General features: G+C 37.3%; 1 protein-coding gene, 1 long non-coding RNA gene and 1 other non-coding gene across 3 annotated transcripts in view; all 3 read left to right on the forward strand.

Annotated features, from left to right (window-relative positions):
* PDE3B (phosphodiesterase 3B) overlaps positions 1-27,653 on the forward strand; it is an 86,552-nt gene that overhangs the window by 17,320 nt on the left and 41,579 nt on the right. The gene's annotated exons all lie outside the window — the stretch shown is intronic.
* Positions 290-20,616, forward strand: LOC116787967. The gene is made up of 3 exons (XR_004357501.1): positions 290-301; positions 17,545-17,550; positions 20,241-20,616. It is a non-coding gene; the product is annotated as an uncharacterized LOC116787967 (long non-coding RNA).
* On the forward strand, positions 12,347-12,536 carry LOC116789111. Its single transcript, XR_004357894.1, has one exon. It is a non-coding gene; the product is annotated as a U2 spliceosomal RNA (small nuclear RNA).

Here is a 27,653-nt window from a genome sequence, read left to right on the forward strand (position 1 = left end):
AGAAAATGCCACTGAAAACGTGAAGGAAGTGACTGAGAATCCATTGTTTTCTTATGTATGTAGCTAAAAGGGCCAGCAGTCAGATCACCTTGCATGGAAAGTTTTGTGCATTGGGAAGGTTTCCATGCTTTTCTGAGCAGCATAAAGGGATGTTTTCTTTGTTTTGTGGCTTCATCATATGGTTCTGTTCCTATATGATCATTAGAATTCCCTAAGGTAGGCAGCCTTTTAAAATATATTATTATTCCAATTGTCTAATTTGAGTAACTTTTTTCCAGGTCTTTTTAAACTATCTTTGTTAGTAAGGGTTTTTTTTTTTTCTTTGTTTCCATGTAATCCTTAAGACCAATAGAGGAAATTACATAGACTTAGTTCTGTTCAGCAGCCCCTTTCTCCTGATAATAAAATCTTCCTCTTTCCTAGGAATAGGAAGTTTCTCTGCATTTCCACTCTAGGAGATCACAACTTCAGCCTGCGGTAAACCTGTCATTGGGCTTTGTTTGTTTTAGATTTTCAGAGAACAAGAGCTAGGGGGAATAACAGAGAGAAATGCCACAGCCATTTCTAAATTTTCCTGGCATGTCATGAGTTTCCCTTTACTATTTTGTGATTTTCACAGTTTATTTACTTTCTGTGTCCAAGTGACTGACTTGTTTCCAGTTTCCTCAGTGTCAGGCTTTCTATGTGTTTGGTATCCACATAGAATTTGAGTCCTTAACTAATCAATAAAATGTAACAGTTTGCTAAAATCTTGTGGAATGAAGAGCTCATTTCTCCTTTTCTTTGTCTTAGGTTACAGTTGCAGACGATTTTTCTCAGTCTTCATGTCTCACTACAGTTCTCTTCTGCAATAGCAATTTTATAAACATTTTTGACTTAAAATGTTATCCTCTGTACACTGTGCCTATTTAGAGGAAAGGTTATTGCTAAGATGCATGTTGGAGGTCAAGATTTCAATGGCTTTTAAAATCAAGTAATATAGTGCTATCAGTAATCTTTCTATACCTCCTTCTTTCTTTTTTTTTCTCCTTTATTTATTTTTTTAAAAAATTGGAATGCTGACCTCTTGTATTTGTCTCTGCTATATTCTACTTTTCCCCCCAAGTCTTCCTCATTGTTCCTTCATGTATTATTAGTGTGTTGTGTTTTGGTTTTGGTTTTTTTTACTTTAGGGGGTTTTTTTGCCTCTTTTTTTCTCAGAATACCAGCAGCAGAACTAAGTAAAATATGTGGTGCAACAGCAGGTTTTGTAGGCTGGGAGGTACAGTTACAGTGCAAGTGGTGATCAAAATGATGAGTTCTGAGGTCAGAGCATAAAAAATTTTTGATGCTAAGAACTATGTCCAATTTAGATTAATTTTTATGTAGTCACAAAAAGGGGATTTTTTTTTTTTTTTTACCTTTGGACATATCGTTTCTAATCTGAACGGCTCTGCTCAAGTGTTCCAATTCCCTGAGTGCTTTATGGCACTGACACTGAAAGGAGTGGTCCTTCCCAGCCCTTTCTGCTCATTCCTGCCCTAGCACCGTCCCCCATTGTGCTGACACAAGCATTCATGAGACTACACAGTGAACTAAATTGGGGAACTAATCCATGTTAAAAGTAATCAGTTCTTTTTGTAGCTCCTTGCCACGTGTCTGCATGAATGCTTTTGCTGTGTAAGGGAGGGAGAGACCCAGGGATGGGAATGAGCAGCTGAGGGAGGGCAGGACTGATGCTTTATTGTGGCAATGCCAAGTTGTGCTGATTTAAGAGAACTAATGGCACTGCCATGTAAAGAATGGATGTGTTAGAACTTCCCAATAAATCAGTCAAAATAGCATCCCCTCATGCCCAAAAACCTCTATATTTTTTTCTATGTCTTGAGTGAACCGTATATTCTGCATTGTCTACTTGAAGTAAAGGAAAAAAATGCTTCAGCATTGGATAGATGATATGTGGCAAATGGGGACCTAAAAGGTAAGATATTAAACAATTGCAGTCAGGTGTGGTACCAGGCTTACAACATATAACATTTTCTGCGAAGTTTTTACAAAGACCTCGAGTGGAAAGGCGCAATTTAAATATTTGAGACTTGCACAGAAATGAGGCAGAGGGTTCATTTGAAAAACACTTTAGGATATCATGTGGTAGAGACAGAATTATCTTGCATTCATAGTGAGAACAGGATGAACTGGTAAAGAGCACATGAGAATCAGATTCTTCCAAATACCGGAGTATTTCACACTCCCTTAAAACAGTGTTTTAGTACTCTAATGTTTATGTGAAAATTCCTCATAATTTTTGGAGTGAAGTAAAATGAAAACATAAAACTGTAACAACACTTCTGTGAGTCACCTTATGAGTCTTGGACTCTCATCAATTTACCGTGCTTGCATCTGCAAAACTAAATATGTAATGTGGTAGTGAAGAAAAGCTATGACCTGGAACTGCTGAAGTGGAAGTCCTCTTGTGCTGGGTCAGGAATTATGTCTGTCCCTCTTTGATGCTTCTATGTGATGATTTTTTTGACTTTTGTGGGTACCTGAAATTTCAGATAAAACAGGTTGCTATGGTAAGGAAGCTTCTATCCAGCTCTTGATAGTAACTCTCCTTGACTCTTAATTTTCATGTTGCCGAAAATTCCCATATATGACAGCGAGAAATAGGAAAATGTGATCAAAATGTCAGTTTCTCATAGTTCAAGCCCAGACTGAACTTCATGGGGCAAACAGGTCCCATGACTTTGTTCCTTCCAGTTTACCATTTTCAATCATGTGGAATTGTGCAATTCAATAATGTATCACTTATTCCTTTCATAATAACTCTTAGTCCATGATATGTTCACTTTATAGAGTTATCTGCTTATATGTTCTGTCCATCACCCCAGCAGAACCACCAGTGTAAAAGGCACTAGCCACTGTGATAACTTTTTACAGGAGAGGTTGAGAATGGAGAAATGGAAGCAGGCACACCACACTGCAGGTTTTGAATAAATTCAGCTGCTGGGGAGTACACACAAATGACTTCAGGTATCTGTTTCTCTTGTGAACTTTTTTGTGTTTTCTTCCTCCATCTGTTGGAGGTCTGTGATCAAAGAGGAAATCATCTGCAGACCTGCTGTTTTGAGTTGTTAGCTCTACTCCTTTATGAAACGTGAAATGTTAAATCTTGCATTGTGCAGCTAATGATGCTCTCCTAACAAAAGGACAGTTTCTCATTACCTAGTTATTATGGTTATTTTCTCTTAAAATAATGTTCAGGAAGAGAAAGAGGAAATTTGCTTTTGATTAGGTTCACATTTTTTTAACCAAAACGTTAACAAAAATGTTGATTACATAGATACTTTGCAAAGATCAAACTCAAACCTAGGAGAAGTGAGAGGGAAATGAAAAATAAACTGGAGAGAAAGCTTTAATCACACAAAGAAGAAACTTTAGATGCCTAAAGTTTATAAGTAAAACCTGATGTCAAGCTGAATTTGCTTGATAATTTTTTATCTTCACACATCAATTACTCCTAGCCAGAAGATGGAGTTAGAACACTTTATTTTTATTATGTCAAATAAGTATTTTTTAGGAGTTTATTTGTTTGCTAGTGATTGTACAAGATAATGCAGTGTGCAGTATGAAGGATGTGCAGGGTCCTCTGTCACTGGACATTCCCAGAATGTCACAGAATCATTGAATGGTTTGGGCTGGAAGGGACATTAAGGATCATCTTGTTCCTATCATGTTGTGTAGGCAGGGACACCTTTCACTAGATCAGGTTACTCAGAGCTCCATGTGTTCTGTAACATCTTTAGTAAGAATGGCTAGTGAAAACCTTATTAGAAATATATTGTAAGAAATAGTTGAGGAGAATTATTTGTTGACTGAGACAGCTTGGCAAGAACTTTTGAAGAGTGTGGATCTTAGCAGTCATCCATTACAGTGACCCTACAACATCTCGAGAAAAGGGGCACAGTGACTGCTGTTTGTGATACCCCTAAAACAACTGCATCTAATGCTGTTAATGGCACAGTTGAGACAATTTGCAGCATACTGTGAAATCTCCTCAGGAAATTGGGGGAACATGGGTGGATATTTTGTGTTGAATTCCTTTCTGCCAATAATCTTTTTGATAAATTGGACATTTTGAAAAGTAGCCCACAAGACTTAAATATTTTGCCAAAACCCCTTGTTGTGGCTGATGAACTGTCAAGAGTTGAATGCTTTGTGAATTTAACCAATGTCTCCTGCTAAAATGGTCAAACCCTTCAGGGACATAACCCAAGGCCAGAGCAGGCAATTCTAATCCGATTTCCCTGCTTTATTTTCTAAACCACAATGTCCGGGGGCCTCCAGACAAAAACCTGTGTTTTTTGTAAGTTACAGGCTTTGCTCTCAATGCAAATGTCCTGTGTGCAGATTTTAATTTATTAATTAGCTTGATTACAATTCTATGTGTTGAGGGAAATTAAAGATTACCCTTTTATCTATTGATCAGAAACATGCATCAAACAGAAGCGATTTCAGAATCTCTTAAGTGTTTGTTTTGATATTTAACATATAGCTTGATTCACAATAAGATTGCAGGTTTTTTTCTATGTGAAAATGCTAAAGAAAGCTATAATACATTTATATTTTTTAGGTTTCATTATATAAAAGAGAGCTTTAGTCTCTTTTTTCTTGGAACACTTATAAAGTAAAGGATTCTTATTTTTCCAAAATGCTTAAAGATAGTATTTTTAGAAGACAATATTTTGTCAGAAAATTTAAACTGAGTATTCAAAATGTTTCAAATTTTCAATATGAAAATTAGGAATACTGAGATTATAATTAAGACCATTCATTCCGCAGCTTCTTGTAAGTGCTTTGTCTAGCTTTATTGGTTTTATTTGATTGAAGAATCGCTGCATTCTGCTGTGCTGGTTACTTAGAAATGATTATTAGAACATTTACTTTGAAGTTTAAAAGAAAAAATATCCATATACCCCAGAATTCCAAAATTTTATAAAAAAGAAAAAAGAAAACTAGAATGCCTGACGTTCACAGAACATATGTGCTTTTCCCACCCTAGTTTCTGATCTGTGTGTTTAAAGACTGAACTGTTATGATGTGTTTAAATATCGTAAAATGCCCTGTGTTTTGACACTGAAATCTTGTATCTTCAAAGCAGCTACACAACTTCTTTTATATGAGTAAAATTACTGTCAATACCAAAAATATAATCAAAAATAATTGAAGTTAAATGACAGCTTTTGCATTTTGACATTTGAAACATAAAACTGCTTAGTATTCTGACTAGTTTGATAACTTATATGAACTGTACAGTATGGTTTTGTTTAAGCAGTTGTAGTCATTTTTATGCACTGAGAAACCGCATTTTCTAGTTTGCAAAGCAGTAGTTCATTTTCTGTGTCCTGAGGCAATTAATTAAAACTGTTTAAGTGTGATAGTGAGAATTAACATCATGTAGTGTGACTCAGTCTTATGGTGTTTGTATGTCTGAAGTTTCCACATCAGTCTTTTTAAGGACCAATATGATTTTTTTTAATTGAAAAGTAAGTCAATTAAGCTGTTCGATTCTGCAAATGAATCAGCATTTCTCTTATAAGTAGCCTTTTCTAGTCTTAACCAACTTATTTTTGTGCTCTCCCAAGCTGAGTTTTCTTTAAACATCTTTCAGCTTTAGTGCTGAACTGCACAGATTCTTGAAATCATGGTCCTTACAAGAAGCTAAAGCATCTTTTTAGCTATGTGAATGTATCCCTAAAGTTTATAATACAAAACAAAAAGTCTTGAAGAAATAACTTCCTTTTTCCTATTTTATTTTCCTGTTAAACACTAATGAAAGACACTGTCGTGTTGGGTCACAACCCCATGCAGTGCTCCAGGTTTTGGGAAGAGTGGCTGGAAAAGTGCCTGGCGGAAAAGGACCTGGGGGGTGCTGATTGACAGCAGCTGAACGTGAACCAGCACGTGCCAGGTGGCCAAGAAGGCCAATGGCATCCTGGCTTGGATCAGAAATAGTGTGGCCAGAAGGACTAGGGAAGTGAGTGTTCCCCTATACCTGGCACACCTCAAATTTGGGGCCACACCTCAAATCCTGTGTCCAGTTCTGGGCCCCTCAGTTCAAGAAGGTTGTGACACTGAGGTGCTGGAGTGAGTCCAGAGAAAGGAGCTGGGGAAGGATCTGGAGCACAAGTTGGATGAGGAGTGGCTTAGGGAGCTGGGCTTGTTTAACCTGGAGAAAAGGAGACTCAGGGGAGACCTTATTGCTCTCTACAATTACCTAAAAGGAGGATGTAACCAGGTGAGAGGTGGTCTCTTCTCCCAGGTAACAAGTGACAGAATGAGAGGAAATGGCCTCAGGTTGCACTAGAGGAGTTATAGTTTGGATGTTAGGAAAAATATTTTCATGGAAAGGGTTGTAAAGCATTGGAACAGGCTGCCCAGAGAAGTGATGGAGTCATCATCCCTGGAATTGTTCAAAAAACAATGGTTAGGGCACTCGAGGACATGGCTTAATGGTGAACATGGTGGTAGTGCTGGCTTGATGGTTGGACTTGATGACCTTAAAGGTCTTTTCCTATCTTAATGATTCTGTGATTCTATGATTGTATCTGGACTTGGTAAAGAATTTTTGTTCCCTTACCACAGATACCTGTTTTCAATGTTGTCTCTGCAGTGGCTATTATGACCTTCTTTTTGGATGTACATCTATAGAGTAATTTATTTGGTGTATAACCCTGTATTGAATTACGACATTCACATTTTGTAAATACAAGCAAATTTATGTATGTGCCTGTAGTGTACATGTGCACACGTCATAGCTTAATTCAAATACCTCTTTTGTCATGCAGTCTTTCATAGAATCATAGAATGGTTTGGGTTGAAAGGGACCTTAAAGATGCTCTACTTTCACCCCCCCTGCCATGAGCAGGGACACCTTCTGCTAGACCAGATTGCTCAGGGCCCCATCCACCCTGGCCTTGAACACTTCCAGGGATGGCACATCCACAACTTCTCTGGACAAATTGTTCCAGTGCCTCACTATCCTCACAGTAAAGAATTTCTTCCTAACATCTAATATAAACCTACTCTCTTTCAGTTTGAAGCCATTCTCCCTCATCCTGTCCCTACAGTCACCCTCTGGATTCACTGTAGGCCCCCTTCAGATACTGGATGGCTGCTATGAGGTGTCTGTGCAGCCTTCTCTTTTCTAGGCTGAACAACCACAACTTTGTCAGCCTGAAGTATTCGTCCCCAGTATCTTTTAATTCAGTGAAATTTGACGGGATAAAAGTCTCACTCCAAGTTGCCAGGTAATCTAGTCATGAGACAAAAGGTCCAAGGGTTTCATCATTTGTGCTCCTCACAGAGCTACTTACCCCTTTTCCTGAAAAAGTGTGTTTATTGTTCTGATATTCCTTGTGATGTTCATTCGAGTTTTGGGAAAGTGGTCTTCTATGCAGTGAAACATGACAGTTTATTTCCTATCATGTTGTAGGACTTGATTTATTGTTCTTCTGTCTTTACCAGTTACACAAACAAGCTGTCTAGCAATGACAGCTCCAAGATAAAGGAAACGCTGACTTATTGGCTAATTTATTTATGCTCTGAGCCTTTCTCATAGAGACTATCACTTCTTTTTCATTGTAGCAGTCTACTAGATAGAAGTGGTGATGGCCATTTTTTGGAGGAGGTGCTCGAACAAGTTTTGACTTGGCAAGAGGCCTGATTCACTGCTGTTGCTGGATGTGAAAGCAAGCTGCGTCAGTGATATTTTGTTTTGTGTTATGCCTATTGAGAAGTAAAAGGACAGATCACAGACTATTCTTGTGGAGCCCTGAATAGTAAAATGGACAGCAGATAACAGGATGAAGCAAAGAAGCTTGCTTTTCAAGGAAAAGATGAGTTTTCATAGAATATCTTTTCTCAAAATGACTTCAGAGAGTCTGAAGTTTTGTTAACATTGATTCCCACTCCTTTTCCTCAGTCTTTTCTGATGCTCAGAGTTATTTCCCCCCTCTAAGAAATGGAATATATGTGTGAGTGAAGTATGTTTCTCATTGTATCTCCAAGTTCACATTATTTTTTTCAGATAAGATGATTTTTATGTTTATAGTTTATTACATTGCTCAAATGCATGTTTGTCTGCATCAGCAGTGAGGTAATTTTTTTGTTAGCTTTAAAATTAACTAGCTAACATCTGTGAAGGAGAGGGTGAAGAAGGAAAAAGACACTTACTTAAAACTTGGCTGTTTTCAAGACCAGTTGTTAGAGCAGTAAAATTAATCTCCCAGTAAGTCTTACCTCTTTATGGGACACAAAGCTGGCATTGTAGGAGCATAATTCTAACTAGAATTCTGTGAAGGTTGTGCTTAGTGCATAGGCTGCAGTTCTGATAACAACTGGACATTTGTTTCTGGTTCTTTGCTTCCTATCCCAAGTCGTACTTAAAAGATTATCCAGGTAGACGTCTCTGTTTGAGAGGTTTACCAGGAGTGAGACTTGAGACAACAGAGGCTCCTGCTGGTGCCTCTCATTGAAGCATGGTTGAACTGTGTTCTAGCCCCTCAGAAATTCTCAAAGTACAGCAGTAGTTTGAAGAGCCAGTTGTTCCCTTCAGCACCTTGATTATTTCCAGATACAGGAGTAGAAAAATGATGCTCTGTTTCCCAAGGGTATTAGAAGACTGGAAACTTGCTTTTCAGCTGTCATGATGAGAGGTGTGATGGGAAGTAAATTTAGAATCCTGGAAAAGTTGACTTAGAGGCCAGGTAGAGGCATATAAATCAGAAAGCAAGCTGAAGCAGTTTCTGAACTCTGCCTGGATCAATGAGTAAGGCTTTGCTGAGTTTAGTCAAACTATTTTTTCTTCAGATCTCTCTGCTTGACTTCCAGATAAACTACTTAGACCATTGGATGGTCTAGGAATGTTTCAATTTGGGATCATATACCTATTCTTGGCCCAAATTACATCTGGACTTTGTCCAGAGACAATATTCTTTAGGGGTGCCTTGGAATCACAGAAACAGCTTTCTCCCAATCCTCATAGCAGAATAAAAAATAGTGAGATGAATGGAACCACAGATTATCTGCTTCAAATAAGTTGGTTTTACCTGCTCCTTTTCCTTGTCTTCATTTCAGACATTTGGTAAAACTGTTTGCATGTCAGGAATTCAGTATTTAAGAAAAAAAAAAAAAAGAGGATTATCCTTGTTGTCTTTTATATAGTTTTTCCACTTTGCATATAGGTGGTGGGTTTCTTTTGGTGGAGTGAAGGGGGAATGTTCCTGATTTTGATCACTTCCATTTGATATATATTCCAGTTAGCCTTCCTGAATTAAGCTTATATTATATATTAAGTTTATAAGTTAAGCTTATATTAGCTTAATGGGAGAAGCAGGCTGTGTTCTCTTCCCATGCACTTTTTTTGATTGGAGATGTGTGCAGCAAAAAACTGACAAATGCATGCACAGCCTCTCAGGTCTGAGTAACTAATTACTGTTGAGGGGTTGAGAGTGACTGTTGAATATGAGGTTTTATATTGGATATATGTCAAAAGAATATGAAAATAAGCACTCTGGTTTTTGTAATATTGACCTATATTATTCAGTGTCCTTCTCTGCAGTGTCCATTTTTTGGCCAGTCTAGTTTTAACTTCTTCCTTCATGTTTTCTCAGAGCCAGCAGGAGGAATGTGAGCACACAAGGTACAGACTCTCTCTGTTATGATGTCCAATATTACCGTGCATTCCTATTAGACCCAGCTCTGATGAGAAAACTGCTTCATTTTCATAGACTTAAGCTGGAGAATGCCAAGTAGAGGTCTAATATATATATCTATATTTTAAATAACATTTTTTAAACTTGCGTAAACAATGCAATTTTTTTTCTTATTCAGTAGACTTCCAGAAGTGTAACAAGTGGTTAGAAACTTTATCATATGTTGTCAAAGAATGGAAAGTATCAGGGTACTCAGAATTTGGGCTTTACTTATAAAATACACTGGACCAATAAATAAGCTCATTCTTAGAGATTTCACACACATTCTTTCTAAATTAAAATTCTGTAATTGTAAAATTAAGTTTGTTTGGGAAGCTGTAGCAAACAGCTTTGCATCTGTACAGTTTTACATTGTTTATTTTTCAGGGTCTTCTAAATAATTTTTGCACTGAGTTATTTAAAGTAGAGTACTTCTAAATTCCTTAGATACTAGACTTTCTGAACATTTGACTACTTAGAAAACAGTGATGGGATGATTATTTCTACTGGTGCAGGTTGTTTTGTGAGATCTTTTGTTTTCTTGCTGTGGGAACAACAGGGCTTTGTCCCTCTAAACAGTTACCCAATAAAGTTGTTACTGGATTTGAATTTTCATTTACAGATTAAACAGAAATGAAAGAAGCTCAAAGCTTACATTCCAAAACTGACGAAACTGATGACTACTTCTTTCTTCCCCCCCCCCTTTTTTTTTTTTTTCAGGGAAGAGTGAACTCTTGAAAATATAAAAAAATAAATCTATTACTCTTTGTATTCACCGGAAGATGTTTAAGCAGATAAACATTCCCTGAAAGTCCCACGAATTTTTAGAAAAGGTCTTTTGTAGCTTACGTTTATAAATTTGTATCTCTTTTTCCTGAAGCTATGGTGAGCTCTGCATACTTCATTCTTTTTCAATTGTAAACATAGTTTCGGTACTACCACTTTTGCACCAAACGCTGTTCCTAAGCGACTGCTGACGTCAGTTGGTGCAGCACAAGAAGGTTTGTGTGTTTATCTGCTGTGGGCAGACTCTTAGAAAAGACGAAAGTATGTAACTAGATTAGGCCAAAGAGATTGCTGCTTTAAATAAGCATACATGCTGTTTGCAATGCCTTACTCTTTTTTTTTTTTTTTTTTAAATGTATTTTATTTTGATTAGCAGCTGTATCTTCTGTTGCATATGCCACAGTATCTCGTTTGCAGGGCACGATAAGGAGGGGTATACATTCTCTTTGCTGTTGCTTTAAAGGGGCAGCTGTTTTACTTCTTTCCTACAGCGTAGTTAGAATGAGAATTTAAATTCTCATTTTTTGTGCCATAGCATAAAACTTCCACGTACCTGATCTCGAGGTTAGAAGTGAAAGCAGGCTTGCAATTTCCAGTTTAAGTGAAACATATTTACTTAGAGATTTTTGGCCAGAACCTATACATTTGGAAAAACTGGAATGATACTCTTGGAATATTTTACTGCATGCCTTTGTGTCAAACGGAGTTGGAGTGGAACTGGCTTACTGACCTTTGTGAATTTTTTTTTTGTCCTTGATTATACTTGCAGTACGCCCACAATGAATAAAAATTACCTGTAGCAAAAACTTTTTGCATGAAAATCTTTTTATGAAAGTAAAGGAGACAGTAGTGGGACTGCAGTCATGGTAGGCCAAAAAGTGAAGCTAAGAAGTTTATAGGAGGTAGTAGTACTGAATGGCATAATAAGACACCAAGAAAAATGCTAGAATCTCTTCAGGTTGAAGAATAGAAGCAGCAACTTTCAGAACTAAATAAAAACTGAGAAAAATTGCTCCAAATTAACTTAAATCAGATTCATGTTAAAGTAAATGCCTGTGGGACATAGGAGAATGTTAGCAAGCATAAAGGTGAAAAAGTCAAGCTAAATAAGGTCCACTTTGAATATGGCTGTGGCGAATACCAGTCCTGAAGTCCTATCAATCTTGACATCTCTTGTACTGTTATATAGTGCTATCCAGTCTTGCCTTCAGAACCTTCAGGGATGGAGGCTGCACAGCTTCTCTGTGCGTTTTGCTTTACTTTATCTCACTGCCTGTGTGTCCTCATAGTGAGACATTTTTTTCCTTGCACCTAGTCTGAACTTGTTTCAACACTGCCGCTCATCTTCCCGCTGTGCACTGCTGGGTACTGGTGGTGTTGTCTTGGTGACCTGCTCTGTTGCAGGGGACTCTTCCCTCCCAGATGCAGGGATTCATGTGTGTCACTGCTGAATTTCATAAGACTCCTGTTCACTCATTCCTCCAGCTTGTCTGGGTCCCTCTGGATGGCAGCCCAGCCCCTCTCATGTGTGAGCATGTCTTGTAAACCTCCACTGTGCAGTGGATATGATGGAGTTTAATTCAGGTTGAAAAAAGCTAAGTAGCTGCAGGTTCCACTGCTCATTTGCCCTAACTGCTTCTTCTTCTGGGTCTTTATGGAATTTTCATTCCCTTTTTTTTAACTTCTAATAGGAAAGGTAGAGTTAGGAGATGACATTTAATTCAGCAAACTGCTCTTAAACAAATGGTGAAGTTACTTGTGATTTTCTTTAATATAAAAGCATAAAAATGGCTCAGATTAAGAGTTCATTCATTTTAATATTCTGTCTCTAATCTGTGATCTTTGTCTAAAGTCAAGTTTAACATCTGTTTGTAACAGTTAAAAATCTTTTACATCTTTGACTTGAAGATATCATATTAAAGAGACTTTTAGGGCCAAAAGATGGGTTGGAACTCTTTCTGTCTGTCCTATGCATCTGCCTGTTATTGCAGTGTCTTTAGAAGCAGTACACCAGGGGAAAAATCAATAAAAACTGTAATCACAAGTTGCTGCTTATCATCTTCCCGTCCATTGCAGGGGCTAATGTGCAATTAAATGCATTTAAGGTCATGGGGGAAAAGAAAGTAGCCATAATCAGAAGCTGATGGAAGGATAAAAATATGATAACGTATGATACTCATCTTTCTTTTTTCCCATACCACCTTCCTACACTCTCCCAACTTCCACCTGTTTTCAGCTCAGGGGACTTTGTAACGTGGTTTAACTGTTTAGTTAAAAGTGCTGTTCAGTCAGAATGTTTCTCCCTTTGCCCAGTTTTTGCTTGAACTTATTTAAACTTCTTGCATTCTTTGATAAAGCAGATTACTTACTACCTATTAGGGAAGAACTGTCTCTTTCTGGTTTGGACTGGTTGTTCCTGGTCCATTCTAATAGCTTCTGGTTATTGTAAAAAAGTAGCCTAATGTGTTTAACTTTCTGCTGACCACTTCCTTGGGCAGAATTTGTAACAATCAGGAGTTCTGTGTAGCAATGTGCGTGGCAGCTAGCAATGACAATAACTAATTTGTTTAAAAATTATTTTAAGGTGATTTAGAGACCACCCTGATGCATCAAACTTCACGAGTTTGTGTATTCTCAGGCTGAATACATTGCAGTAATGCCTAGTTTTTCTGTTTCCTGGAGGTTAGTAACTACCTGCCATTAGGACTTTCTTGTCTGAGGTTGATGCTGCTCAAAGCTTGTGCAAAACACCTGGAGACAAATGAAGAGTAGAAAAATACACTCACTGAGATATCACACATGGGTTTCTTTTTGCAGTGGAAAGTTGTTGATTGGGTGTTGTGAGATCAGTTGAAATTACCTTAACTGTCTTTACACACTTACAGAGAAATGGGTGCACCTTGGACACACAGTTTGGGTTTTTACCAGTATTTGTTTTGCACGTTCTGCTCTTGTTTTCAGAGAGCAAACTTGGTATGTTTTTGTGAATAAATGGATTATTCCTAAACTTAATTCTTTCACTGTCACTGACTTCAAAAGGCAGCCAACATAGAATTCAAAATACACGTTTATAGCCAGAAAAGGTCACTGTTTCCTTGTTAAGTCATGTGTTAACAGTAAAAATAATAATTAAATGTTTTTAGAAGTAACTCATTGTTTATAACTTGTGAACTTTTAACAGTCCTATTTCAAAATGCTGCTCTGGGATACTATACAAAATTAATTTATATAATGATTTTTTTTTAAATGAAGCTCTTTAATATGTTAAACAGTTTAAACAGTTACTATAACCTCTTATTAAATTAAGGGTGTAAAATATTGTTCTTGAAATTTTTGACAACACTTGAGTTAACTATAATTATTTTAAATTGAGACAAAGCAACAGGCATTTATTATGTTTCTTAATTGCAGTACAGCCTATAAAAATAATTTATGTCTCAGGTTTCTTAGTTACTATCCTTTATGTTCTGTTAGTTTGTGAAACTCTAACTGGGTTCTGATCCAAAACCTTTTCTCTGTAAATTTACAATAGCAAACTGAGAAGCATTTGTCTCTAGACTTGCAAGAAATACCCATGCTGGTTCTTTATAACTTTTTGATTAGTTATTTGCTGGATGCTTTCAATAAGGAAGTGCAATAGCTTTGGAATGTGTGTGATGTTAGTATGAAATGCTGGAAATGGAGTAATCTTTCGCTGATAATTGGCTAACAGTGGGATTTTGTTGTTTTGTTTATACAAAGATTATGAAAATATCCATTTGATCTTTGATCATGTCAATGTCTTCTTCCTGCTTTCCGTATGACTTCTGCTTTTATTCCAGATATACGGTGGAACAAGTATAAAGGTGGTGTTTTCAGAAAGGCTAGGAGACTCCAACAGATATACCTTGGTTTTGGTTAGCATGTGTTAGACAGCAATTAATAGGAAAGTTGGCTGATAGGGTGCATTTAGAAAGTTACAAGTCAAATATATTTGTACATAAGTGCTGAAGATGCTTTTTGTCTCTGTAGCCAAGAATAAATAATTCTAAGAGGGATAGTTCACATATGGCTGCCAAAAAAAGAGAAAGGTTTGTATATAAGCTGGGCATGGTATCTGAAAGAATTAGCTGCAACTTGGTATGTTTAATGCCTACTGTAGTCCTTGGAGGCAACCTGAACACATAGGCTTTATTTCATGATTTCTTTTTGAGTTATTCTTTTCTTGGATGCAATCACTTTAACATGGTTTTCCTAGAGTGGATTCATAGCATATTTTGTGAAATATTAGTTATTCTCTTTCTGCTCTTGGTAGTTTTGCCTCATGGCCTTATTTTAGAAACTGACTTGCCAAAGTGTTGATTCTCTTATATGTTGTACAGCAGTTGTCCCCAAACTACCTGGGGCAACCAATGGTTGCCATCCTACTTGGGGTTACAGAAGTTGCAAAGGAAATTCCATCAGTAGTGTAAAAACTTCATTGCTTATTAATACTTGGAGTTCTAACTCTAGCACAAATGAGGCTTGAAATGGAACTTATCACAACAGGGGAAATAAAATTGGCAACTACTCCTTTTGGTATAAAGGTGAGATGGGGATACAGGATAACATTTATTCTTTCATAGAAAACATCTACTGTTGACTTATTATGACTCTGTGACCCCTTGAGGTTCCTTTCAAATGGAATTATCCTAGAAGACTATGTACCTGTTGGTGTGAAATTCTGTGTAGACATAGCTAACTAGTGCAGGTACTGCTGAGGGCATGTTTGCAGTAGCACATAATTCTTCTCAGGCTGTGAATCCTGGGAAAGGAGCTGAGCAAATATTTAAGTATTGAGTCAATGTTGAACTCCAGCCACTGTGGCTACTGAGCTAGTACAGCCTAAGCTTTTTAGCTTATAGTTCTCTGGTTTTCTAACATCTCATTAGTTTGTATGAATGAACTAGGAACATCTCAGTACCTTTGATTACTCATAACTCTTCTGCCATTGTAGAAATAGGCCATACAACTTTATATATCCCATCTTTCTGTTCACTGGATTAAACTTGCAAAAAACCAGATTCTTAGTACTTTAACCAGTACCTCAAACAGTCTGTTAGCTTACTGTGTTAGTGTAAACTTATCAACATGTATTAAATTTATGTTTCAGAAGGTGCTAGGAGCAGACTAAATGCTTAGTGTTTTCAAACAGGCATTTTAGATGCCTTTAATATATTCTCTCTCTGTAGCACAGCAGTCATAGCAACTGTGTGCTCAAATCACGTTGTGCCTTCAAATATCACTGAAACCTGAAAACTTCTGCTAACACAACAAAAACTCCTAGTTGCTCTGATGTTTAACTTAGCATTTCGATTAAATCTTGTGAATTCTGGAGGAAAATGTTCATATGCTTTACCTCTGTGTTACAATGCCCTCTGACTGCTGCATTGGTTGCCTTTAATGTCAATGACTAAACTCTTAAAAAATTAAACCTCTTGTTGATATTTTTAATTTAGTTCTCTTATCCCCATCCTGGTATGAAACTTTTTGTTGATTTTGGATGTTGATTTAAGGCTGCTGAAGTAATTCATAATAGAATGAGCTTTGAAGTATATTTTTTTTAACAGTATAAGTCTGTGTCTTCCTTTAAGGGAGTATAGGACAACTCTCAGAAACTTGCACATCTTAAACTGGGGAAAGAAGTGATAACATGATTCTTGTCCTTCACTACATACAAAGTATGTAATAGAGAATGAATAAGCTGCATACATGATTCACGTTAGAATTTTTAAATGGTTTTACTCTGTAAGTGCAAAATCTGTTTTAAAATTCTCAGTTTGTGAATCATATAAAATGTTGTTCTCTTTCATAAAGGATTACAGGTAGATTTTCAGTTTACCCAAGTACTCGAACTAAAGAAATATTTATGAAATTCCTCCATAGACCTGTTCTGAAGAAAGGTTTGACGCATTTATCTAATTAATTAGTGCAACTTGAGGGCTTTTGTGAGTGAAAAATGATGCAGCAGAGGAACTCCAGAGTAGGAAAGGTGCTCAATCACACAGCAAGCTGAGATTTCAGTACTTGAACAGGTTGGCATCTGATAGGGCTGTCGTGGCTTGACCTTGGCTGGATCGTAGTTGCTCATCAAGTTGCTCCTCAGCTGGACAGGAGCTTGTGGGTTAAGACAGGGAGAGATCACTCATCAATTACTACCATGGGCAAAATAGGCTTGACTTGGGGAAATTAATTTATTATAGTCAAATCAGGGTAGTATAATGAGAGGTAAAACCAAATCTTAAAACCACCTTCCCCTTACCCACCTTTCTTCCTGGGCTTAACTTTATTCCCAGTTCTCTGCCTCATTCCCCAAGCAGTGCAGGTGAACAGGGAATGGAGGTTGTGATCAATTCATCACATGTTGTTTCTACTGCTGCTTCCTCCAAAGGGAGGACTCCTTCCTCTGCACCAGTACCGTGTCCCTCCCATGGGAGACAGTCCTCCATGAACTCCAACGTGAGTCCTTACCACAGGCTGCAGTTGTTCATGAGCTGCTCTAGGTGGGTCCCTTCCATAGGGTGCAGTCCTTCATGAACAGGCTGCTCCAGCATGGGTCCCCCACAGAGTCACAAGTCCCAACAGCAAACATGCTCCAGCATGGACTCCTCTCTCCATGGGTCCACAGGTCCTGCCAGAAGCCTGCTCCAGCAGGGGTTTACCATGGGGTCACTACCTCCTTTGGGTATCCACCTGTTTTGGCCTGGGATCCTTCATGGGCTGCAGGTGGATGTCTGCATCCATGGACTTCCATGGGCTGCAGAGGCACAGCTGCCTCACCCTGGTCTGCATCACGGGCTGCAGGGGAACCTCAGCTCCAACGCCTGCAGCATCTCCTCCCCCTCCTTCTACACTGACCTTGGTATTTGCAGGGTTGCTCCCCTGGCATATCCTCACTCCTCTCTTCTCCAGCTGCAATTGCTGCCATGCCATAAATTTTATCCTCTCTTAAATACATTATCCCAGAGGTGCTACCACCATCTCTGACTGTCTCAGCCTTGACCAGCAGCAGGTCGCTGTTGGAGCCATCTGGCATTGGCTACACCAGACACAGGGAAAACTTCCAGCAACCTCTCACTCCAGTAGCCACCCCCTGCCCCCTCCTTACCAAAACCTTGTCCCACAAACAAAGGTCCTGCTAGATGTCATTCTCCTCCATTAGACTGAGGCAATACCGTCTCTTCTGAGACTTAAATTTTCTGATGCTTCTTAAAAGCTTCATTATTATATGGGTTGAAGCAGCCGTTAGATGGACTGGACCACTGAGGATTCAATACTAAACATTCTGTAATGGAAAGCTGTACTTCTAAAGTCTGTGATAATTCCCCATTTTATCATCAGTGCACTGGATTTGTGTTACAAGACTTAAAAAATTAAGTAGTCCCTTTCACCAGGCTTTACCAAGAAACTTAGAAATTAATAGAGGCGTAGACATAGAACAGCAGAATAGTTTGAGAAAGCTGTCTTAAAAATTTGTCTGAACAAAACAAAGAACACTCCTGCCATTTTTTACAAGTTGACCTCCATGTTTAATTACAATAGTGAAAAATCTCACTAGTCTAAAGAATCCAGATAATTGTAAATTGTTGGAGATTGAGTGAGTTGGAGGTAATATCGATATTAATTTTAACTGAAGATTTTTTCTCCATTCAGAGGTCTTGCATTTTTTGGCACCTTACTAATTTTAAAACTACATGAATTAAATATATCTTTATGCAGATTGTTCAGATTTTACATGAGGGTGGGGTGCTCAGATTAAATCTCAGATACCATCAATGATTGTTTATTGGAGCAGCCAATCAGAAAAGGGAAAATAACTGTTAATTTCTTCCCGAGGAATATTTAGGATCTCCTTCAAAACAACAATCAGAGAGCATTTCTATAGTCATGATTGCAGTGTCAGTGTTCATTCAGAATTCATATTGGAGCAATGGAAAGCAAAGGATGTGTTAAAATTGTGCTCAGAAAAACTGTTAAAATAAAAGGGGAAAGTAAACGAAGTAAAATCCCTGCAGATAGCATAGTGAATGTTCCAGGACATTGCACTGGAAACTTGAGACAAATGCAGGCCATTTTTCAGAATAAGATCTAAAGATAAAAATATGTATGCCATGATTAAACAAGATGCTAAAAAATGCTCATAGGTAAAAGTAAGCATTCTTAAAAAAATTGTATCTAAACCAGACAGATTAAATATAATGGTCCAAGGTAGATAAAAAATAACCTGAAGAGAAACTTGTAGAACATATATTAAAAAATTAATAATATTTTTACAAAGGCATTAGAAGCTTGAAGCCTCACAGAATGCCTATAGGACTACTAAGGTCTCAGAAATAGAAAGAGCATCCATACAAGAGTAGGTCACAGTAGGAAAAGATTTTTTTTTTGATAGCATTTGTTGTCGTAGAACCTAGAGAAAATGCCTATGCTGGAAATTTACAGGTAACGTTTCAGAGACTTTAAATCAAATTTAAGTGTTGTAAAATACATTTGTTACTAAAATACATTTGTTACTAGAAAACCAGCAGATTCTCAGGACCAGATAATGCATGCCCAAGGTTCTCAGGGAACTTGAGGAAAAAACAGCCCAATTGCTTTTTACTTAAATTTGATTAGGTCCCCACTGACTGCAAGTTGGCCCATGTCATACCATTTAATGAAAGTTTCCAAGAAAGCTCTAAAGAACTTTTGGCCAATAATCACAATTTTCATGGCAGGCAAATTGGTAGAAATCATAACAAACATTGAATGACTCAATTCAGAGAAAAACATTTTGGGGAAGAGTCAACTTTGCTTTTGGAGTGAGTCTTGCATCAAACAAGCTTGTGAGAATTTTTTGAAGGAACTAGCGAGCTTGTAGATAATAAAGATTCATCTGTTACAGTCTGCTTGGATTTCTTAAAGTTTGCACACCTTTCACTTTGCCACCTGAATTGCCAGTTATTAGGAATTTGAGCAATTGGAAGAATCTGGTTTGGTTGGAATGCCAAAGACAGGAGAAGCTGGTGTATGTGACAGCAAGTCTTGACAGGGGAGTTGCTTTTATTTGATGCATTTTGTTAGTATGAATGTGTGGAGTCACTCTCGAGGAACTCAAAATGCGAGTACATAAAACTCGTTTTTACATAATGCTACAGATCTTGAAAATGTAAAACCTGGACTGAATATGAACATATTTGAGTAGATATTTGTATGGCTTATTTCTTAGCTCTGCACATAGGAGGCGAACATTTATTAGGTTAGAAACATGGTTCTGAAGTCAAGCTTCTTTTTAGCCTGTCTAGCCAAAACTGATTACTTAATTGATTTCTAAATTATAATCTAACTTATCTCCTCCTCCCTTTTCCAAACTGAAAGCTGCTAAGTTGACATATAGATTAAGCCTGTCTTATCATTCCTTTCTGTTTCTCTCATTGGTTTGAATGTTGTCTCAAAGTCCTTTGTTGTCGACCAAGTCTGAAAGTTAAAGAGAAATGGCCTTAATGGCAAGGATGTTTGTGATGTTGTCTTCCTAAAATTCTGCTCTTGGACTAGCTATATTTTTATAGTACAGTGTCTGAAGATTTCATCACAATATGTACAATCTGAAATGGACTTGGCCTATAGTTTCATCTCTGAGTTTGGGCTGTGCCCCAGAACTGAACAGGAGAATGGTTTCCTCTGTGCTTTGTTTCTCCCTTGCCTTGTCTTGCCTGATTGCAGTAGGGATAAGAACTGGATATGGGTGTGGAGAAGAAAATAAGTCCAATGTTTTGGTAAGCAGAAGGGAAGAAGTTAGGACTGAAGGAAAGGAGGTTCAAACGGTGGTTTGAGCTTGAATGAGAATGGGATAATTTTATGTCTGGAGTAATGAGATTGACATGCTAGACAAGGAGGTTATGGTGAGAAGCTTGGGAAGTAAACATAGCTGGAGATACCTGAAGAGTGAAACTGGAATAAGAAGTTATGGGTTGGGTCTGGATTAATGCTGAATAGACAGGGCTGTAAATCTTGTATTTGAGAGAACAAGCAGAAATTTGTGCCTGCTGAGGAACACGGCAATCCGGAGCCTGAGTGACACCATCTCCCTCTGCTGCAAACAAGCACTTGAAAAAAGCTCTTGGGTGCTTTCTAATAGTCACCTGAATAAGAGATACTGATCTGACTTCTGCTGTTGCTTGCTCCAGTGAGATAGGTCTTCTAGTGGCTTGTCACTCGATCAGTGTGATGACATATGATGTAATTCGAGAGTTTTGGTTTGCCTTGAGAACAATTAGGTAGCAGAAATAAAAAGCTAAAGTGGCCTGTGTTTCTGGAGGACTAAAAAAAAATAAAAATATCTATGATTTTGCCAGTTCTAATTATACAATTCCATACACCTTTGCCCTCCAAATCCTGAAATTTGTGGTGCAACACGGTGAGCAATGAGAGATGTTTTGTTTTCTCGCTGTAGTTCCCAGTTCTCTGTGACCCTAAGTAAGTGTAAAGAATGAGTTGGAGGTCAGAAAAAAAGAAGAGGTTGATTTAGGCTGCACAGTTGAACATTACATTGGAGAACTGAGTTTTATTCTGCCTTTGTCATTGAAACTTCTTTCTGTGTGCGAGATCCTTGGTGAGCCGCTAAAATCTGATTTTTCCCAAGTGGTTCTTTAGTTGCATGTGGGTACTTTGTTTTTGTTATTTGTTTTAGGTTTGTGTTTTGTGACTATGGATCTGATTTGCAGTAATGGTAATCACTCCTTGATGCAACCAAGGGCTATCAACTGTACTTTGAGTAACTTAAAGTCTATGTTGTGGTGAAAGAAACTGAACATTCAGCCACACATTCAAATTTAGCAAGATTATTTTTAATTATTTTTTTTAAATCTGAGTTACTGATCAGTAAAGTACTCCAATATTTCACAAGCATTTAATTACTAATTTTATAAGAATATTCAGGTGCTATCATGGGAGGCACTGTACCAAAGACAGAGGATGTGAAAAATAAACTGAGTGTTTTGAACTGCATTCAGCAATTACGGGGCTGTGCACAGGACAATAAAGCAGCTGAGTACTGGGCTCTGTCTGTGGACCTAATCCATTGTTTTTCAACTGTGTCAACTCTCACTTGCTACACTCCTTGTTGACAGACAAAATTTCCACTTCATTTGCTCATCTCTTGAAACTAAGTCTTCTTAGCATATTAACACCGACTGCCTTTGCTTTTTCTTTTTAGAGGCACAATAGCATGATGTTTTCTAAACATCATTATTGCATCAAACTCGAGGTTACCTTATGAGACTGAGAATTTCAGAGACACATTTTCTACAGGGAATTTTGAGAAATGCTTTCCATTGAATGAGTGATGACGAACTACTTACACGCATCACCAAAAAGGAATGTGACAGCTAATTAATTGTTCTGCTGCAATAGAGCAAGTTCTGTCAGTCATGAATTGAAATCTTTGTTTCTAGTACATCAGCACGTGGCAGTGGTACTGTGATTCTAAAACATTAACCACAATATTTTTAATGTCTAGGACATTGTGAGTGTTGATTATATACTATACAACTTTATTACAAATATATATATGCATTTTATACCATGTATGTTATACTGTACTGCATAGTGTATTTTTATATATTTCAGTTCAAGTATTGCAGTTTTATGTGCAGTAAAGGATGTGATGCATTTAAGAAACCTGCATTTATGCTTTACAGTTTTACCTGAAATGTTACCATACTAATAGCCCTCAGTTCTCTTCCATTGCACAGGATTACGATAAAACCTTTCCTGTTCCAGCAATCCTTTATCTCTTCTCCAGGTACAAGCTGGATGTGTTCAGAGAAAATAATCGGTGTTAATAATGGAAGATACGAAATAAATTCTGTAGTTGATGAGAGAAAACTATGCCTTGCTTTGTTTCAAGGTTGCAAGTAAGATAAGAAAGTATCATTTTTTGATTGCAAAAGCTCAATGATAAAAAAATCTTTTTCTGATACAGTGTTATGCCGATAAACAGCCTGTTTCAATTGTCTTTCTGTCTTTGTCTGTCTTTAAAATATTTATCATAATGCTTTCATCTGTCTTGGAGAAGATTTTTTTTTAAATATCATTATAGAAAACTCATTAGAAAATTAATCTGTATTCTCTTACCAGTTTGGAAGGTGTACAGTAAAGAACATACGAGGTCACGCTAAATTAGTGTGGAATAGAAAGAAACACTAAATTGTTTCCTTACTCTAAAATGGTCCAAGTTAACCTTTTATCCCGTGATCATTAAGCTGTGTGGGTGGGTATGTTGCTATGGCTTGGCTAGTTTATGGTACATCAGCTGCTCTGCAGTAATTGCCGATGGATTTGCTTTTATTTCCAGTGTAGTAATACGTTCCCTGTGTGTTTTCTCTGAGGGGTGATAACGTGAAGTATTTTGATTTTTAAAGAGTGAGAGGCTTCAGATGGAGCAGCTGAAAAACAGCAGCTCTCACCACACTAATTGCTTAATGGATATGTCTGAGAGGCTCTAATGCTGAGAAAAATGTCCCAGAGAGGTGGGGTAGAGTCACCTCCACAGGAAACTGCAGCAATCCTCATGTCTTGAGTCATTCACTGTCAACCTGTTTTCTACCACTTGAGAAACCAGGTAATTCACATTTCCTGGAATTAAGATGGATATATAATGAGAGGTTTTGATTTATCATGTTGCTTCAAAAGTTTATTATAATTTTAGTGGTTTTATTACTTTTTCCAAAACTTCCAAGAGTTTACTTTGCACTTTCTTTACAATACCCCCAAAAAATTTGGGCTACCGCTTGCACAGCACATAAAAGAATGTTAAATGGGATAATTTAAGTTATTGCAACATTAATGTTAGGATTTTGCTTTGGTTTGAGTACAGGTTCAGTTAACAATTTCTATTTGATCCAATAGTTTCACAGCTGACTGGTAGTTTTAAACTGATGGCAAAACTCTCTTGAGATGTTCTAAATTAATTAATTTTTAATTAACCATTTTACATGTATTCTGAAGGTTTAGGTTAAAATTGCTGAAGTCTAAAGAATGCCTAGTTGAAAAATTGTCTCTACGTCTGTGGTAGGCAATTTCTGTCATCTACTCCATTGGCCTCCTAAGACTTTTTTAAACTACGAGTGAAGAACTGTCTCTCAGCCTTTCCCCGCCTCCATCGGTGTAAAGGTGCTCTTCAGAATGACAGATTGTCTCCGATCACTATGTAATATTCTGATTTCTCAGCAGCTTAACTTCTTTTTCTTTCTACAAGCCCGTTGGTTCAACATTTGCAAGCTAATAGTATAAAAAAAGTCAAATTTGCATCTTTTACCACAACTAATGGTTTTGTATACAGACTGATGATGCAGTAATGAACCAGTTCTGAGAGGGCAACTCATGAATATAAATAGTCCCATTTTACAAGTAATTTGCCAAGGTCAATGGGAGAGAGGAGGGAGGTCAGAAGTAGCTCCTTAGTCACAATCACATCTGGAGCTGAAAGAAACTGTTCCTTTGTCTGTAGAAATTTGGCAGTATTTTAGGGTTGCCAGAGTTTAGATGTGAAAATCTGGGACAATGACAGAGAACTAAACTGTGCGTCCATAGGTTGACTGTGCATGGAAAGTACAATTTATCTGCACAACAACTGCTTTTCTGAATGCCCCGTAGCCTTGATTTCTGCGCGTTTGGAAAAACAGCTGTTACTACAGAAGTACAGGAAAAGCCATACTGTAAATGCTTTTCATAAGGCTTTGAATTTGACCACTAGAACACAACATCTTAATTACACTGGACATCTGGCAATCCAATGAGATTCAGTCCGCATTTTTCCTTCATCACAGAAGAAATATTAATGCAGCAGCAGAAGTATTCTGTGCATACAGCGATTATTGTTCAAGATAGCACTACTGGCACTTGGTTTTGACCTCTAAACTTGTTTCTGCTTGGCAGTGGCTTTCAGTATTGTCCAAGTACAGACTGCTGTCTTCTCAAAGGAAAAATATTTTGGTTTTCTCTTATCTGTCAATCTGTCCACTTAAGTGGTCTCTGTTGTCATAATATTATAAAATGCGACTCACAAGTTTTCTGGGGGAAAAAAAAAAGCGTGGTGCTTATGTGATTCTTTTTGCAGTTTCTCAGTTTAATAATGGATTTAAGGAAACTATTTTGGGAATATAAAATCTTCAGGGAAAGAGGGCACTGGTTGTCTTAAAAAAAAATTAAATTAGCAACTCGAGAGGACCAAAAGTTTATATTACTATCACAAAACCCGTCATAGACAAGGGAGCTGGTGGTGGGTGGTTTGTAGAAAGTATCTTCCAGCCAAAATAGTCTCCTTTTAAAATTTTTTCTTCCATAATGTATGAAACTGATGGAATACATAAAATTTTTCTGTTTGTTACTAACTGATCTTGTAGTTTCACTGAACAAATATTTTGTAATTGACAGTCATTGTACGTAATCAACCTGGAATGATTCCATAAAGAGGAATCACTGAATATATGCTTGAGGAGAGAGATCATCAGCCCTGAAGTATCAGCTGATGAATAATCCAAGCTTTGTGTTCTCATGCCCCCTGAAACATTCCCACAGGTTTGAAGTTGTGTTTGGATACAGGACTTATTGCTTTCCAAATTCAAGGCCTTTTATGTTACAATCCAGTATAAAAGTGTAGTGCCATGTAGATTTGGGAAACCTAAAGTACTTTTAAATTACCTAATGGCCATGATGATATATGTCTGAGATGACAGAGTTGTGGTGAAAGGTTTTAAATGCGTTTAGTTCTTTCTGCTGCAGCAGATGAGGAGTGGTTCACGATCTGCTGTTACCTGAGCTGATTGATGGCAGGAGCAGCCTTAGCTTCCTGTGGGCATCATCTGCCCAATGCCTTAGCACCTTTCTGATGAGTTCAGAGAGAGCATTAAGCCTCCTGAGTTACTTAATTTCGGGGTCTCAGATAGTTTGTCAGAATGGTAGCTTGAAAATAGGCTACCTCCTTAGACCTTTTGAAGTTTCAAATAACCCCCTTCGATTTTAGTGTTCAGTAGCTGAATTCAGTGGTGCTCAGTATAAAATTGTGACCAGCATGGATATTGCAGTGTGGTATTATCCTTAGTAATATCTGACAATTTTGAAGTAAGAAAGTTTTTCAGGAGCATCATGGGGAAGGGCATTGTTAGTCTGCTTTTGGAAAGGTTCATTCAAGGATAAGAAAGCTGTAGAATGACACACGCAGATGTAACAACTATAAACCATCAAGTGAATTTTTAAAAATCTATTTTGGATCAATGCAATAAAAGTGGAAGAGGAATGGTGGAAGGTGGCATTGGAATTTTTAATTAAAATTAAGAAATCGATTGAAAAAGCAACCTGTGGCCTTTTTCTGTATATTTTCATACCACTGGAAATAACTATTGTTTGTATTTGTTTTGTGTTTTAATAGTGAGTATTTATATAGTCTCTTTTTTGTTTCAAATACCTAGTATAGAAAAGCAAATAAGACAGAGAGCTCCTATTGAAATATATATATATTTATATATGTATCAGTGATGTGACCTCTGAAGTGATATGGCACTATCTCCCCAAAGGATCATATTTAAGAAATCAACTTCTATCCAAAGTCTAAAGTTATTCAATATATCCAGATGAGGACACACAATCAAATTACTATAAGTTTTTCACAAAATGCTATGATGAAGGGAAAAAAATATTAGAACATGCTCAAAATTTCAAAAATCTGTTTGATCTCCTTTGGGACTATAGACTTGCTGTGTGCCAATCCTGCTGGTGCAGCTCACAGAATGACGCAGTGATTGAGGTCTGTAGATTTTAAAAAACTTTATGGGCCGTTACATTGTAACTGGTAAAATTTATTCAACTGGTTTCTGTTGAAATGTGATAGTGAGGCTTAAAATGGGTCATTGTGGAATAAAGTTCAGTCCTGATGTAATACTTTTGACCTTCCTCAGTTTGTAGCACTTTGATTTTCCTGCAAATGTCTTTGTTTCAATTTCTTTAAACACACAAGTACTCATGGGAGAGGAGAAGGGTAAAAATAATAAAAATAAATATGTGTATAAGGAAAAAGAGCTTGGCGTTATTATAGATAAAAAAATTTAGAAAAGAATTCTTTAGTCATTTTATACACTTACAATTCACATGTAGCAATAAAATTTAACTTTCACTTTCCAAGTTAAACTTGATCCTTGCTCAAATGGACTTCATTACAAAACCTGAAATCTTACGTTTTTTACAAATTGTACCAACCACATTTATATTACATAAATATGAATTTTCTTTTCTTCAGTTATTATACAAAATGATGATTTATGGGCTTAAACTGCGCACAAAATCAAAAGTACTGTGAAGCAGAATGGAAAATTTCATAAGTGTGCCCTGGTATGGCTGGCTAGAGATGTTCATAATGCCCTTCAAGCACTGGCAGGATGTCAGTGTCTGACAGATGGCTACTTGTTTGTTAGAGGCTCTAAAGTAGTCACTCCTCAACTGACACTTCATGCCATGATCGAAGTAAATGACAGTCCTCAACTCAGACATTTCTGTCCTGTCAGGTTCCCTTGCCGTTCTGTTGTTTACGCCGTTTGTATGAGTAATAGGAGGTTTTTTAAAGCCAGACGTTAGGTGGGTAAATCTTGTGGCATAAAAGTTTGTAGAGTTACTGTCTATTTAAATACTTTGTAAAGTTTTTGATTGTTTTTGTTTCATTACTTAAATGTGACAAATGCATTTGCAAGTACTGACAGTGCACTTTGTATTATGGCTTACCAAGCTAAATTTAGGGTGGTACAAGTAACCAAACTGTACTATGGCTGAGGTCAGAGATAGCTGCTGACCTCATCTGAGACTGAGAGGTAATTGCATGGCCTCAGTGTTTCTGTGTGATATGGGAATAGAAAGATGGTGCAGTGGCAGGAGGTAGATTACAACTCCTTTAAATATTCTGGGGAGGTTGCCTGATGCTTTATCGTGTCATTTACAATTTTGTCGTTCTAGGTTCATGCAACAGGTAGATTTAAAGTGTTATACTTAATTTTTTAGAAGTTAGTAGAGCAGAAAGAACAATTCCTGTAGAGGAAGAAGTATGTTTATTCAGTAAATAGTATTGGGGATATAATATATATTTTAGCT

The sequence above is a fragment of the Chiroxiphia lanceolata genome, chromosome 6 (genome assembly GCF_009829145.1).
Source record: "Chiroxiphia lanceolata isolate bChiLan1 chromosome 6, bChiLan1.pri, whole genome shotgun sequence".
Lineage (NCBI taxonomy): Eukaryota > Metazoa > Chordata > Aves > Passeriformes > Pipridae > Chiroxiphia > Chiroxiphia lanceolata.